Source organism: Heterocephalus glaber, unplaced genomic scaffold (assembly GCF_053883595.1).
Source record: "Heterocephalus glaber isolate CG9 unplaced genomic scaffold, H.glaber_assembly_v1.0 deba00001504, whole genome shotgun sequence".
Classification (NCBI taxonomy): Eukaryota; Metazoa; Chordata; class Mammalia; order Rodentia; family Bathyergidae; genus Heterocephalus; species Heterocephalus glaber.
In genome coordinates this window covers 69,596,479-69,611,259 of record NW_028258324.1, presented here as the reverse complement: position 1 = coordinate 69,611,259, position 14,781 = coordinate 69,596,479, and the positions used below count along the sequence as shown (strand labels likewise).

The window sequence follows — 14,781 nt, the reverse complement described above, 5'->3', positions numbered from 1 at the left end:
ATCTCTCACCACGCACTAAACTAAAATCAAAATGGATTAAAGATCTAAATATTAAAACAGAAACACTAAACTGGCTGGAGGAGAGTTTAAGAAGAACTCTTAAAGACTTTGGTGTTGGGAAAGATTTTATGAACAAAACCTCAGTTGCTCATGAACTAGCACAAACAATCAACAAGTGGGATCTCTTCTTATTAAAAGCCTTCTGCACAGCAAGAGAAACCACCAGCAGTGTGAAGAGACAACCCACAATGTGGGAAAAAATTTTCACCTGCTCTTCCTCAGACAAAGATCTACTATCTCAAATCTATAAAGAACTTAAAAAAATCAGACCTCCCAAATTTAAAGACCCAATCCAAAAATGGGCATCTGAAATGAACAGACATTTCTCAGACAAAGAAGTAGAAATAGCAAATAAATGTATGAGAAAATGTTCAACATGACTGGTCATTCATGTGCAAATGAAAACAATGCTGAGATTCCACCTCACCCCAGAAAGAATGGCTGCTATCATGAAATCAACCAATAACAAATGCTGGTGGGGCTGTGGCAAAAGAGGAACACTGCTCTATTGGTGGTGGGAATGTAGACTGGTGCAACCACCGTGGAAATCAGTATGGAGATATCTCAAAGAACTAGGACTGGAAGTCTCATTTGACCCAGGTGTTCCCCTGCTGGATATCTTCCCCAAAGAGTTGAAAGAATCATATCACAGTGATATATGTGCACCCATGTTCATAGCAGAACAGTTTGTAATAATGAAAATTTGGAAATAGCCGAAATGCCCATCAACTGGAGACTGGATAAAAAAACTGTGGTTTTTGGGGCCAGGGAATTAGTTCAGTAGTTTCACTGCCTGCTGCGCAAGCTCAAGGACTGGAGTTCAATCCCCGGTACCAAAAAAAAAATGTGTTTTTTTAATAAAATGGAGTACTACTCAGCCATAAAAAAATCAGTAATTAGAGACATTTATGGCTAAATGGATGCACATTGAGGTGATATTCTTAAGTGAAATAAATAGCACACACGTGTAAATACCAAATAGTTTCTCTAGTGTGAGAAACTGAAAGTGTAAATAAGGACCAAAAGGTATAATAGATAATGTGAAATAGGAAGAAAAGGGGCAAAGGGGAAGGGGAAATGGGAGGGGCAGGGGAAAGGAAAGAAGGGAATGGAATTAATATGAGAAAATGAAAAAATGGAAACAAAGTCTTTGTAAATAGGGAGGGATGGAGGGGTTGAAGGGAGGGCAGGGGAAGGGGGAAAAATAAGATCCAAGATGGATTATGTAAAGGTGCAAGTTTCCAACGATGAATATCTTTATATTGTATACCTGAAATGTACCAATAAAATAAAATTTAAAAATAAATAAATAAATAAATAAAGCATATGTCCACAAAATTTTTTTATATAAACATTCATAGCAACATTCATCTTAATAGCCCATACTGGAAACAATCTAAATGTCCACCGACTCCTGAATGGATAAAGAAAATGATTTATAGTCATACCCTTGACTTCTATTCAGCAATGTAAAGGAACAAACTACTAACACATGGTACAACATGCACAAGGCTCAAAAGCATTAGGTTTACTGAAAAATGCTAGATAAAACAAATTACATATTATATGATATGTAAAACAAAAAAGGGAAATCTATAGAGAAAGAAAGAAAATCAGTAGTTGCCTAGGGCTTGGGGCACGAATGGGAATTAACTATAATGGCCAGGAAAGAACATTTTGCAGGCATGGACAAGTTTTTAAATTGATTTATTGAGAAGGTTGACAAACTCAATAGGCAATTATACCTTATTAAAGTTGCTAATGTATACCCAGAAATGAATTAATCAAGAGAGGTAAAAAAAGTTTTCAGAAGATAAATGTAACATTTTATATAAGGAGATAAAACAAAACCTTAGTAAAGAAGGACCCCATGTGTTTGAATATAAATATTTAACGGCACAAAATACAAATATTTTCCATAGGTATTGATAGGAAATTCTAATCAGAACACCTATGGTTCTGCATTTTATTAAATAACTCAGGAACATGATTCTAAAGTTTGCGTAAAAGAATGTGTGATAAGTTACAGTTACCAAAACTTCAGCACAGCAGAAACTGTTTTATATAGAGAGCTACCATCTCAAGATTAAATCATTACAGGGCTGAGGATTTAGCTCAGTGGTTTCACTGCCTGCTGAGCAAGCGCAAGGACCCGAGTTCGATCCCTGGTACCCCCCCCCCCAAAGATTCAATCATTACATAAAAATGTGTATCTTAACTATGTAGATCTCTATCTACAGAGCTTTAATGGAGTTCTATTGTAGAAAGATAATGTGGTTGTGAGCTCATGCAGCACTGGTGTGTTAAGTGTGTCCAAGGGAGAGTGGATATGGTCTCATGTCATCATGTGCACACAGGGATTTACATACTCTCATCTCCTTTTTTTTAAGCTGAGGGCCAAGAGTATTTCTTTAAAAATATTTCTTAATGTTTGATTACTTGTAGAGTGGAGGAGAATGAGTTTCTAAATGGATGTCCCATGTGAGGTAAGAAGAGTATTCAGGAAAGGAGGGAAGACAGTGGTCGGCAGCGTGCGGTCTCTGCTTACCCCGCTCCTTTGGGGAACCATGAAGTATACCCAACAGGCCCAGTGTTTGCTTGTCCAGTTACCCAGTGTGATTGTTAATTGTGATGTGGCAACTTAACTCAAGTAAGAACCACCTCGCAGATTAGTAAAGCTCTCCATGTGTCTGTGGCTGGTTGACACATAGGCCGAAACCTGAGGAGGGAAGATCCACAACCAATAGGCTTGTAACCTGGATGGAATGAAAGGGGAAAGGGGAGCTCTTGTCTTTGCCATTGCAAAAAGTGTTGATGGCCATTTTGTATTCTTCTGCCTTTTTGATTCCACAGGTGGTTGGTGAAACTCTTCCACTCTGGCCCTATAACCTTACCTAATACATCCCCTGTATAAGTATACATATAGTTTAGATTGTTTTTGTTCCTCTAGCGAACCCCGACTAATACACCCGGTAAGTTAGCCCAAACCTTAAAGTAGGGCAAGAAAACCTCAACAGAGAAGGATGAGAGCTGTCCAGGGTCTACACCTAAAGTCATGCCCTGGTGGCCTAAAAGAAAGATAAGGGTGGCTAGTGGGGAGAGGAGAAGGAGGAGGATTGGAAAAGGCTGAGGCATCAGTGTTGTGGTCTGAAAAGACGGCTGGAACAATCCATGCCTGGAACATGGCAGATGGCTCTGGGGCATCTAAAGCTGGAGCTCTCTTCTAGTATTGCTCAACTATGATAAGGATGGCTCCTGACACAGTACATCCCAGATTTATCTGAAGAATCTCAGAAGTTCTGCCAATGCCCCACACAGACTCAGTCAAGACCTCTAAGGGTATTTTTGAAAAAATTCAACAGTTGGTTTTGAACTATGGACCCTGGGAGGTCCAAGGGCAGAGAGTTATGTCAGTCACTGCATCAAAGACAGCTGTTAATTCCTGGCAAGTTTGTTCTAGCCCATAGATCGAAAAGAAGAAGAGTAAAAAATAAGAAGAGTACAAAACAGAAAGGACAAGAAAAAGCCTCTTTAATAGTAGTTAGTAATCACTTCTCATCAGCATAATCCTATTACCTAGCGATACTTCAGAACCTCTCAGAATGCTTACGGGCCTTCTGGGAAGAAACCAGGGCACCGGCCCCGGACAGTCTTGGGCCAAACATTACATCAATTAGAGGAGTTTGCTCAGGACACAATTATAGCTGGATTTGCCCTGCTTCATTTCCTATCCCTCTTTGATGTGGCTGTAAACAAAGCATGTTATTATCTTCCACCTCTGGTTTATTACTACAAAACATATTGAGAATTTTCCTTTTGGGTCAGGGATGGTTGTTTTGAAAGTATTTCTTCTGCACTACATAGTCTAAAAGTTAGTCTGGCTGGGATTGAGTAGAATGCTTCTTTTTTAGTCTCTTTGTATTTTTTAACTTGTACACTATGTACCATGTCAAGAACGATCCATTTTGGCTTTCACTGAGTTGCTGAAGTTATGACAGAGCTGTAAGTAAAAAAGTATACTGTCACTCAGCAGTACTACATCGAAGAGGTGACTGTCAGTGAGTCAGACAAATGGTTATTATCAGTAATTCAAATAGACTTATAATTGAAGTCTTTCCTTGGTCCATTCACACTAACTTTGTCTTAATTCTGTGAAGTATTCTGAGGCAGAGGTAGATTAAAGTTATGATAAAGTATAGGTAAACTGTGCTTCTGAAAGAGGAAGAGAAGGTAACTGTTTCCTCTGCTTCCTTCTGCTAACTGGACAGGAAAAAATTCTCTGCCTGAATTACAGGCAGACTCAATGTTTAATTCACAGATATTGCTTCCTCAGACAAAGGTTTGTCTCACTGATAGCCCTGATAACAGGGTCCATCCTAGAGGCTCTGTGAGGACAGAGAATAGCACTTTCACAGGCCTCGGGCAGCACCCCACAGACATCTGCAGCGTGTCAAGAGGAAGCTCAACGTAGACACACGCTTAGGCCTCCCACACAAGATAGGTCACTCTGCTCCTCTGAAACATGTTCATATAACTGTTCACAGAGAGTAAAAATAAATTACAAAGAGCAAAAGATAAAATGAAGAGAAAGACCGAGGAAATCACCAAGATTTTTCACAAACCACAAAATCTGAATGAATAAATAGACCAAGCCTTTGGGCAGAATTAGAACTGTTAAAAATGGCTAACACAGCCCAGCCCGGCCACAGCAACAGAGCCAGGGTTCATTACAGAGACAGAACCAGAGCATCAGCTTCCTGACCTGAGGCTCCCAGGCGGATGTTCCCTGTGCCCATCCCTTCAGGGAAATATGAGCAGAGAGCCTGGATGCTCTTGGTCCTTGAATAGCAGCACCCGCTTCTGGCTCATGCCAGAAACATGAACACCAGAGCCAGGAGTTCTTAGTGCAGAGTTGGATAGGCTGCTAGCCACAGGAAAGGGGAATGACTGGCATTTTACAGGACCTTCCCACTCCAAAGTTGAGCCCAAGCAATCTGATTTGGCCAAGTAATTCTGCATTGCTCTGCTAAATCTATTGTACTGCAGTAGCCTTGGGGGTTTCATATAACAAGGAAATTAAGATGTATAAAGCTTCCGCAGTCAGCTCTCCAGGATACAGTGTTAAGTTTGTAGAGCAACCTGCAGCTACTCCCCTAATCACATTTGTAGATAAGTAACCTTCTACACTCCCTTCCTGCTCATAACTGGTTCCAAAAGTGCTGACTGTACACTGACCATTGGGAATTCTCTTCCCTCCCTGGAAACTAAATAAGTCTTAATCATGTCCCCTCTTTCCTTTTAACCTCACCACTTGAGTGGTGGGTTTGGAAACAAGATGAATTAATGCAATATTTTTGCAAATGGAAAAAAGGAAACACAAAAAAATTTCTACATACACTTTTAAAATTGAGACATCATGCATATACCACAAATGCCATGCAGCTTTTTAGCCATGCTTTCCATAGCTAACTTACTGATATCTTTAAGAACATTTTTTTTTTTTAGGCTTTCCTCTACACAGATTTATTGAACATAAAGTTCGATGTACAAAGTAACCTGGACCTGCTGCCTCAAAACACAATCCTTTCCTTCTAATATCATGATGGGTTGGTCAAAAAGCAACTTACTCCAAATTAAATAGAAAAGTGCCCAGTGCACATCAGATGAATGGCCTAATCACTGGAACTGTAATAGTTTTACAAGATAATTAACAAGTAGGACTGAGTCCCAATGAAAGGGTGCTGAAGAACGGACAGGAGACATCAAGAGGCTATTTTGTGCACTGCCACTGTGATGCTATCATGTTTCTGGATCATAATGTTCCCATTATCTGATTCTAGACATACCACAGGAATATCAGTGGTGTCAGAAGTCAGTTTAGCTGCTTGCTGAGCCAGAACAGATATCACCCCAGCATGCTCATCTGATAGAGTCCCACGGCAACCCAGATTAAGTCCTTGTGAATCTGTACACAGGACTCCAACAATGGATAGATTCTTTATTGTATCCTCCAAGTGCTGCTCTAAAGTCGTTTCCGTCCTGTCAGAAGACGTCCTTCCTAAACCAGGACACGGCAGCCAGTCCTTCCCTACAACTGCAGGCCTCAGTCACATGACCAGAACTAGCCGTGCACTCAGACAGCATCTTCAGAGGGACCAAATTATAGCAGCTCAGCATCCACCATTTTTAAAAAACCTTTAAGACCATTTGTAATGTTTGCATGCCATGTGGGAAAAGTGAAAACCAGAAAATATTATCTCCGATCTCATCCTTATTCCTTCTACATCCATGGCTCTCAAAGTGTATTTGCCAGAGCATAACATTAACATCACCAGGGCACTTATTAGAGATGCAACTTCTTGGTCCCTATCCTAAATGTACTAAATCATAGCAAGTGGGGCCTTGCCATCTGTTTCTAAGTCCAAAGACTCTGATACACAGTAAGGTTAGAGAATGATTGTTCCAGGTCAAGGCAATTGCTTTGGCTCCATAGAAATATAGATTTGCAGTATGTATGAATTTATTTACTGTATAACAAATCCACATATATTTAATATTAGCATATTAGTATTTTCTGGGACTTGTGCATCAAGTTAATACAGCAATTTTGTTTTGCCAAATGACTACATACCAATAACTATATCTAAAAGCAAAGAATCTGGGCAAGGGAGCATACACCTATAATCCTAGCAACGGAGGAGGCTCAGGCAGAATATTTCAATTTTGAAACCACCCTGGGCAACATAGTGAAACTGTCTCAAAGTTAAAAAATGAAAGGGGTTGAGGACGGAGCCAAGTGTTTGATCTCTTACCTGACATTCACGGGGCCCTAGGTTCAAGCTCCAGTACAAACAATGGTACACACTAAAGAAGACACAGTAAGGTCCTAGAGTTTTTCGAGGGGTTCTAATCACTAATCTCTGGAACAGGCACAGTGGAACTGCTCTGGTTGTAGCAAGGACCAAACACTGGGAGCCTGGTTACTGTAGTCTTTGTGTTCTCAGAATAGAGTTTGAGGGCCGGGAATTTAACTCATTGGTTTCGCTGCCTGCTGTGCAAGTGCAAGGACCCGAGTTCGATCCCTGGTACCAAAAAAAAAAAAAAAATTGAGTTTGGAATCCACTAATTTGTGGAATCCTTTCCTTAAAAAATACAAAGCCCCAAAAGAAGACTGGAGGTGGTCCACATGGCTAAGGTGGAGAAATGCACCTCTTTTCACACAAAGTCCTCAGCCCATTTCTTTATCGATGTATCTTTTCCACACCAGCCAGGGTAAGTTTAATGATTTTGATAGTAGGAAAGATAGATTTAAAAAAAAAAATCAAGAATCTTCATTTAGCACTCACCTCAACCTGTATAAAAAATCTGTTATATCTCCTTTTTCTTTAACCATTTTTCAAGACCTTTAACTTCTAAAATGGAAATTTTAATGGCTGAATGGAGTTGATTCACTGAGATCTATCATCTTTTGGGTAATAAAACCTCTAAAATTAGATATTTGAGTTGTTTCCAATATTTTACAATGGAAAAGCTTCAGTAATCATCAGTATGCTCCACTCTTTGTGCTTTGGTGATTAGTTCTGTACAGTAAATTACCAGGAAGAGAAACACCGAGTCAAAAAATATGAAGGTTTTAAAGCCAAAATGCCTGATTGCCCAATTGCCCTCTAGATAGGCTCATAGCAAGCACTGCAGTGAGATAAACTAAATTCAATCGCAGCACATTATATTTTCTATTTCTTTCTTATTTGCTTTGCATAACTAAGTGACTTTTAAATCACTGATAGTTTTTCACTAATCAAGTTTTAAAAACATTTCAGAGTTAACCACACAGTTACTTTATAACCCAGCAAAATCATTCTCAGGTAATGACCCAAGAGAAAGGATAATAATGTCTAAAAAGACCTGTGACTGCCTAGACGGGAAACCAAGAGTGGTTACATAAACCACTACCAACACCTACCACTCCTCAAGCACCGTGGATGATTTTGTGTGCTCATTACATAGCAAAGAAACTGAGGGGTCATTCTTAACTATTTTGCTTGGGAATGCTGCTAGATTTTAGAGTCACAAGTAAAACCAATTGTGAGCTACAAAAATAAATAAACATGTACAGCTGAAAAAAATAGAAATAATAATTTTGAAATATTCAGTAAAATTAATACATGGTAAGTTAGAAAAACAAAAAACAAAAATTGTTTAAGGAATTTGGGGAAGAACTATTGCTCTTTAATTTGTGCTTATTTTCTTAGACTCTGTGTGCGTTTATACACATTCTATGTAGCAATAAGTATAAAACATATGCAAACTTTTATGTACATATATATGTGTATGTATTTTTTTATGATACTGAGGAACGAACCCAGGGCTTTAAGCATACTAGGCTAACCTTCTACTACTGACCTACATACCTGGTCCTGTAAATTTATATTTAAAACATTTTATGTATCACAATAAATCTTACTCTTTTTTTCTACTAGGGATAGATCTAGAATCTCATGTATGCTATGTAAGTGCTCTACCACTGCACTGCAGTCCAGTCCTGACTTTTTTTTGGAACCAGGGATCGGACTCGGGACCTTGCGCTTTCAAGGCAGGCAGTGGAACCACTGAGCTACATCCCCGGACCTCTCAGCCCTTCTTTAATGTTTATTTTGAGACAGGATCATGCTGAGTTGCCCAAGCTGGCCTCAAAGTTGAGGTCCTATTGCCTCAGCCCCCCAAAGAGGTGGGATTACAGGTCTGTGCTAGCATGCCTGGCTTAAACATATTTTTAATTAAATTGTTATCAGATACAGGTAGCCCTAAATGGAAAAAAAATGATTTTCTTATGTCTGGGAAACAAAACATAAAAGAATATTCACTTCTTTTTCCCCAAGTGTGGCAGATTGAACCCAGGGTCTCAAGCATGCTAGGCAAATGCTGTCCCATTGACCTATATCCACAGGTCCTTAGCAATATTTTAAACAAAAAATTACAATATTAAAATCATCATTTGTTAGCAGTTCAGTCTCACAGAGTCAATTCTGGCCCTGCTGATTCTGGTACCCTATAGGCATTCTGAATTTCATATATCTCTATATGCTCTTCATGGTTATAGTTTTAAATAGCTATACATAATTGTCCAAAGCCAGATAGGTTAGGTGAATTCTGGTTCAAAGCAGACAATGCCTTGATATTTGGATGCCACCAAGTGGACAAACTATGTAATGTTCCTGAGAGTGAACATTTTATATTTTATGCATTTAAAAAACTTAATGTTTAAGCTGAAATAAAAAGTAATTTAAATTAAAAAGAGTAAAAAAAGAAACCCACACCATTTTCAGAAGTGCACTATAGCATGATCCTTATTTTTCTTGAAGTAATTTAACTCTGAAATCACAATCTAGGAAAATCAGGTAAGTGAAAAGAACATGCTGTCAAAATTGAGGCCTTCTACAAATTAAAACAGGTGTGGATGGTACACCTGGGTCTCTCTTGAGCCCCAATCCAAAGAATGACTTGAGGACTTCAGAGCCTTCACAGCCTTTGCTCTGAATCACCCAAGTGACTTCTAACAAAGCAAGTGGCCCTGTCAGGAAGCACAATGATGCAGGCCTGGTGAAGGAAGAGAAAAATCATCAAGGAATTCACTAACACATGGGCAAGGACTTGCCGACTCTTTAGGAGTCACCAGTATTTTCTCCATGTGGTGGGTTAACTAACGATCACCTGGGAATGCCCAGCTGAATTGAGTCAGAGTGGTTTGGGTGTGGAAGACCCACCTGAGGATTGTTTTCAACAGCGTAAAAGGAGAACTTGAGAGGACGATTGTATGCTGTTGATTTTCTTGGAGAAGCTTGCTGCGGCTGGTTTTCCTGATAGGAACTTGGGCGTTCTTGTTGTCAGAGGAGCTTGGGTCCTTGCTGTCACCATGGATCGCTGCTGTTCTTTTCAGGGGAGCTCTAGTTGTTGCATGAGCATGGCTTCCTGGGTCCAGTGCAGATTCCTGAGCCTGGTGGCACAGACCCTTCACCATGCAGGTGCAGACTTTCTGGCTTCCACCACTGGCCTTTGGGCCTTCTGGGTGCAGATCCTCAATACAGACTTGGATGGGACATTGCTGTGGGCACCAGGCCTTCAGCTGGACTTATGCAGGACATTGCCGTGGGATCCAGGCCCTCGGCTGGATCTTTCAGGTCTCCATTTCTCTGCATTTGACTTTTGGAGTGACTATTATAAAATAATCCTGTAAATTATGTGTCCTGCGTTGGACCTGTTCCCTTGCAAACCCTGACTACAGCACTCCATATAGCTCCTCACCCCTCCAGTGCAAGCATCACTGCTACACTGCAACAGTAACTGGCTGGACCACGACACACGAAAAAGATGACTTCAAGAAAGTGTTTGGCGTCTTCCAAGGTCAGCAAAACCATGTCCTTTACAAACGAACACCTCGGAGTGAACCCCTTTGCTTCCACCAAGCGGGAGACCATCATACACTCTGGTCTGCCATGAGCTCCACATTGCTCCCAAGACTTTTCTGACAATTTTTTCCCACATGTCCTTGCTCATGGAAAGGTGACAACCTCCACAGACCAAAAAGAAAGAGTTTAAAATCAAACAAACAAACGGCAGGCATGCCACTAAACCATCCTAAGTCTGTGAGCCGAGACGCCCTGGGCTTTGATGTAACTTTGTCAGCTGAGAGAGAAGCTGAAGCCCAGCAGCCTTACAGCGGGGAGTCACCGAGCTGTCTTCTATGGGCTGACGTGTGTGTGTGTGTGTGTGTGTGCCCCTCTGTTTGCTTCAACTTTAATTCTGTTTCTTAACTGGAAAAACACTCATGATAAAAATTTCCAAAGGTACAGAAGGAAAAGTTGTAAAAAGTCTACTTAGAAGCAGCCATAATAATTCTTGTAAATCCACACATAAATATTTTATGCATAAACCAACAGTTGCATTTATCTGTTCTCCCCATGTCAATTCTATCACATCCTCCCTATTGTTACACCAAATACAATAATGATTTTATTGCTTAATATATCAAAGTGTTTATGCCATATCAGTACATTTGTTTTAAAGTTGTATCATACACTATTAGATGGATGTCCCATAAGATATTTAAGGTGTAATTAAAATTGCACAGGGCAAATAATGTCTTTTTAAAAATGGAGATTTACCTTGTTCTCAATTTGTACCACTTTTATCATTATCTTCTTAAAATTCTCTAGGTGAATCTGATTGCTTCTTCAACTGGATCTGAATTAATAACTTCATCTGGAATACCCAGTCTGAGCGCTTGACCTGCCAAAATATATCTTCCTAAAACAAAACAGAACAAAACAAATCATAGAACAATGTGAGATGAAAGTGAGGGTACTGGTCTTTCTAGTAAGAATGGTTGTCTCTCCTGGATAAATATCCGTCACTAGATAAAATGAATAAGGACTGTCCTGATTGCTAGGATGGAAAGATCATTGCAGACATAGCCAGGAAAACATGATCCAAGCCCCAGCTCTTATTTTACACATTGTGTTGCTGTGGGGAACTGTACTGGGACTGTAATTTCCTCACTAATAGGAAGAATTATGTTTACTTTACTAAATCAAAGGTGAAAATAATAGTCTCTTTTCTTTTTAAATCCTGAAGATGCACTTTATAACCTATAGATCTCTATAGGAATATGAGGTGATTGATTTCAGCTAATATAATAGAAGCGCTGGCAGCAGAGAAATAGCAGCACTGTCTACCTTACACACCCAAGAGGCTGCAGTTGAGTAACAAGAGACAGTCCCGGAACATAAACACAATTGAGTGGAGGGGGAAAAAAGTAGCAATGAAGTTGATGTTACCTAAGGTCCAATTAAAATTATACAGGGCAAATAGGGTGCTCTTCTACTATTTTTGGCTACCTGGTATCTCAACGCTTCTTTCATTTGTGGAATCTCTGTGTCGTGAGCTTTGGAGCCCCATCTTCTAATACAGAAGCTGAAAAGGAGGTAGAGATGATGAGTTAATGGTTTCTTTAGTGCTCTGGCAGCTGTGGTTCGTAGTCATAAGCTTGGTGAACCAAGTGCTCTGTGGGGGTTCTTAGTCTGGAGTCATTGTTACTAAGCAGTAGCAACAGTTGAAATCTCACTCCCCTGGTGGCAACATCTGGTGTCCTGTAGCGGTGGTACAGGCAGCTTCCAGTGTCCACTGATAGTGCTGACAGCCTCCAGTATGGAATGTCACCTCTAGGGCCTTACGGAGGCTTGATGGGGATTTGCATTCATCCCAGATTTTCTCAGCAAATCTTCACCAGTTGTAAAGATATGGCTTACTGTGCAAATTCTGAAGTAGGCAGCTGAAGTCACAAGCATACTTTCCCAGGGGTCAAAAGGGGTCATTTGTTTTCGTTCTGAAATGTGATTTTCAAATCAGCCTGGGTGGCAACGATTCCAGCATCTTCCTCCTCTTATACATAGTGTTGATGGTTGGCATCTCTGGGACAAAACTTCCATTCCTGGTTCTTAGGAGTGCTTCACAGAACTGCAAATGAGTTTTCACTTCAGTGACTTTCCAGGAGGCCCTCTGGGAAAGCAACAAGAGATTGTTGATTGTCATTGCAACAAGTGATTCACATTTTCCAAGCCTACTTTGTATAAAATGTGGCAACTGACTTTCCAACAAAGCCAATAAACCTTCAAAACTGCTTTGCCACATGGAGACCAAGCACCCTGCATTAAAGTACAAGTCTTTGGAGTTTTTCGAAAGAAAAAATACATGAACACGAAGAATAGAAGCAATTACTGAAGGCTACCACTTCCTCAAATGTGTCTGTTCTGAAGTATTATTCTTGTGGCTAACCACATTGCTAAAGCTCAGAAGCCCTTTACTGTTAGTGAAGAGTTGATCCTGCCTGCTGCTAAGGATATTTGTCATGAACTTTTAGGAAAGCTGCATATGGTGGCACATATTCTCTTTTTTGGTTAGCACCATAAGTAGACAAGTTGATGAAATAGTAGAGGATATCTGAGGCACAATTTGTAGAGGATCAATGAGTCACTGTGGTATGAAATCCAGGTTTACCAATGTTGACAACAAGACAACAAGGCTTGTTTTTGTTGGACATATTTTTCAGGAGGATGTGAATGAGGGTATGTTATGTGCACCTTTGTTGCCAACCAACATCACAGCTGCAGATCTATTCAAGTCTAAATGATCACATATTAGGAAAACTAAATTGGTCCTTTCCTATCAGTACCTGCATGGATGGAGTAGGTTCCACAACAGCTTTTTGATGTCACTACTCTGGTCAAAGGGGTAACTTTGAATGTGAGTCTACCTACTGTGCCATCCACAAAGAAATGCTGGCTAGTCAAAAATTGTCACCTGAACTTGACATTTTTCAGGATGTTATTAAAATTAACTACAATAGTAAGCTAGATTTTTTGCAAATGAGAAAGGGAATAAGAGATGAAAGGAGGGGAAAGAAGGGGAGGGAAAGGTGTTGTAAAAAGAATTAAAATGTCGTGTATATTACCAACTCCCCATGATGAATGTAATCACTATGTGATGCAAACACATACTAATAAAAATAAAATTTAAAAAAGAAAAATCAAAGTGCTAAGTGGGACCTTCCCAAAATTATCACATTAAAGTGATTTGACTCATGTCTGTTCATATAGCTCTGTGAGGAGATGGAATCAGAGTGCATGTATCTTCTCTTATACACAGAAGTGAGATGGTTTTCTAAAGGTAGATCACTGGCCAGAGTTTGTAAGATATGAGAGCTGCTCTGGAAATTTCTTTTAGAGAAACAGCCACCACTGGCAGCACATTTTAGTGACACAGAATGGGTCACAAAACTGCTTACTCATGTGACATATTCAACCTGTTCAATGAACTTAATCTGTCACTTCAGGGGAGAATGACAACTGTGTTCAAGTTAGCAACTAAAGTGGCTGCATTCAAAGCCAAACGGGAATTATGGATGTGATGAGTGAGCATTGGGATTTTTGACGTGTTTCAAGCATTTGCAGAGATTTTTTTAAAAAGATCAAGCCAGGGCCGTTTTTCTTCCTATTGATGCTGATCCCCTATCTCAGCTTTCCAAAGAGTTTGAGTATCCTCCCAACCACAAAAGACCCCCCAGTTGTGAAGGAATATATCCACAATCCATTTGTGAATAAGCCAGGTGAATTGACTTTGTGCTAGAAGAGGACCAACTGCTTGACATCACAAATGACGGTGGTCTTGAAAGTATGTTTGAGACAACTTCATATTTCTATATGTTGTGGATTAAAGTTAAGGCAGAATATCCTGAGACTGCCACAAAAGAACTGAAAAGCCTGCTTCCATTTCCAACATCCTAACTATGTGCATTTCCAACATCCTATCCTATCTATCTGCAGTGCCAACAACCAAAGCAAGATTATGAAGTGGACTGGACATAAGCAACAGACTTGGGGCGTCATTGTCTCCCATCACCCCCAGGTGGGACCATCTAGTTGCAGGAAAACAAAGGCTGGGATTCATTGATCTAGGCAATTGCTGGCAAGGTTTACACCGACCTGGGGTAATTAAATCAAGTGAAGTTGGAATTCCAATGAGTCTGGGGAGAAGCTGGGTTCCTCTTCCACTAAGAACTCCTAGGCTGACTTCTAGGAGGTCAACTTGAGCCTATCAGAAATTGAAGGTAGAAAGGGCATTGCAGGGAGATAATACACTCAAGTTTAAAACAAGCATCCCTCTGGA

General features: G+C 40.1%; 1 protein-coding gene and 1 pseudogene across 1 annotated transcript in view; both read right to left on the bottom strand.

Annotated features, from left to right (window-relative positions):
- Ehhadh (enoyl-CoA hydratase and 3-hydroxyacyl CoA dehydrogenase) overlaps window positions 1-14,781 on the bottom strand; it is a 205,938-nt gene that overhangs the window by 116,878 nt on the left and 74,279 nt on the right. The window contains exons 9-10 of the mRNA XM_013072248.3: window positions 11,955-12,615; window positions 11,223-11,364 (exon numbers count right to left, since the gene is read on the bottom strand). The gene's annotated coding sequence lies outside the window, so the exon portion shown is untranslated. The remainder of the gene's footprint in view (window positions 1-11,222; window positions 11,365-11,954; window positions 12,616-14,781) is intronic.
- Window positions 1,397-6,164, bottom strand: LOC147825419 (ragulator complex protein LAMTOR5 pseudogene; annotated as a pseudogene).